The sequence below is a fragment of the Aplysia californica genome, unplaced genomic scaffold (genome assembly GCF_000002075.1).
Source record: "Aplysia californica isolate F4 #8 unplaced genomic scaffold, AplCal3.0 scaffold00814, whole genome shotgun sequence".
Classification (NCBI taxonomy): Eukaryota; Metazoa; Mollusca; class Gastropoda; order Aplysiida; family Aplysiidae; genus Aplysia; species Aplysia californica.
The window spans coordinates 97039-98840 of record NW_004798084.1 but is presented as its reverse complement, the minus strand read 5'-3'; the positions used below and the strand labels follow the sequence as shown (position 1 = coordinate 98840).

Sequence of the window (1802 nt, the reverse complement as noted above, 5' to 3'; positions counted from 1 at the left end):
GGGGGGTGTCAAAAGTCCATCAAAGTTCACAGAAACTACAATACGGGAGGCTATGGGTGGTGGAAAGAGAGGCAGAAGCAGACAGAGGGAAAAGATACGGGACAAGATGACAACATGGCTAGGAGCACTAAGAACAACAGACGCCATTGCTGCAACGCAAGACAGAGTGAAGTGGAGGTCCATGATCGCCCACGCCAGTCGGCAAGGCACCGGATGAGGATGATGATGATGATAATGATGATGATGATGATGATGATGATGATGATGATGATGATGATGATGATGATGATGGGTGGTTTGGGGTGGGGCGAGGAGGGGGAATTGAGACAATAAAAATCCCGAGAAAATAGAATCTTGTCCTTGCTTACCGTTGAGCTGAGTCTGTATAACTGCGTCTCCCATGCCCCATAGGCCAGCCAGCACAAAGAAGAGAACTCTGTCATCACGATGGGGAGACCACAGCAAGAAGGCGATCTGAAGACCTCCGTGCAACACGAACGCTGGTTCACCATGGGGGATTGGGCACATGTTTGTAGAGGTTTATTTTTTTTTTAGGGGGGGGGGGTGTAAAAACAAAATAAATGACACAGTGTCAGGTGGATGCGGGTGTGTGAGAGAAAGGCGAAATGGTCGTATAAAGTCTTCACATGAATTTGTGAGGCAACGTGGTGGAATCAGGCTCTCGTCAATTTTTGGGATTGTAGAGTTATTGGTATCATCTTAAAGATTGTTCACTTGTCTATATTTGAAAGAAAAAAAATATCCATTTATCTTGAATACAAGTCGAGATATTTGTGAATGAAGGATGTGGGGTCACCTGTTTTCAGAGGTAAAATTAGTGAGAAAATGGCCGCCAAAGATTAGTTAATTTCCTTAGCTTAGGAGTCCGTGGTAACTGAACATTTACATTATTTGTTCCTTTAATCAACTTTTTAAAGAAAAATCAAAACAGAAATGAGTTCTTTAATGGGCATGAAAGGTGATGAGCCAAAAAAACAAAAAATTGATAAACATTCACAAACCAGAGGAAAAATGCACGTTTCTTCACTTTGATTATTTTGACGAGAGCCTGATTCCACCACGCTGCCTCACATTTGGTAATAACAGACCTCGTTGTAACATAGGATGTTTGCTGTGGTCTGGTGCAACATCATTGAAGATTTTGTTTGTCAAATTCTCACTCTCCTCCACTCTCCTTCTCTCTCTCTCTCTCTCTCTCTCTCTCTCTCTCTCTTACTTTCTCTCTCTCTTACTCTCTCTCCCTCTCTCTCTCTTTCTCTCTCTCTCTCACATACACACACGCATACACACACTCTCCATATCTCAATATCCTTCTCTCCGTCCATGTACCCCCTCTTCCCGTGTGCAAGTTGTGCATGCTTAAGATCCCCTAGTAGTTAAACATCGATTAGAGTAGAACTTAAAAAGTAATTCCCAACGAACTTATTATGCAGTTGTGAGCGCCGTAAAATACCCAACATAACAAATCTGTACCCCCTCTCTCTAAATCTCTCTTTCTCTCATTACGGCTACCAATTTATCTACCTATCTTGCATCCCCTCTCTACAATTAACAGGCTCACGTATACATAAATATATAAGGCACATAACAAAACATACATATAATTTTATTTAAGAAAATATGTATTTTAAAAAAAATACTTTTGGTAGGTGTCTTACGGTGCTCGCAACTTTATAAGGTCATATGAGCGCGCAGGACACACCTAATACTTTTAGTTGGTAGGAGATTTTGAATTTTGCCCGGGTGGCGGCCGAAGCCTACTCTTATCGATTTTAGACCAT

General features: G+C 41.8%; 1 protein-coding gene across 1 annotated transcript in view; it reads right to left on the bottom strand.

Moving 5' to 3' along the window:
• Positions 1-1802, bottom strand: part of LOC101848617 (multiple epidermal growth factor-like domains protein 6) — a gene marked incomplete at its 5' end in the record, with an annotated part of 158990 nt that overhangs the window by 94052 nt on the left and 63136 nt on the right.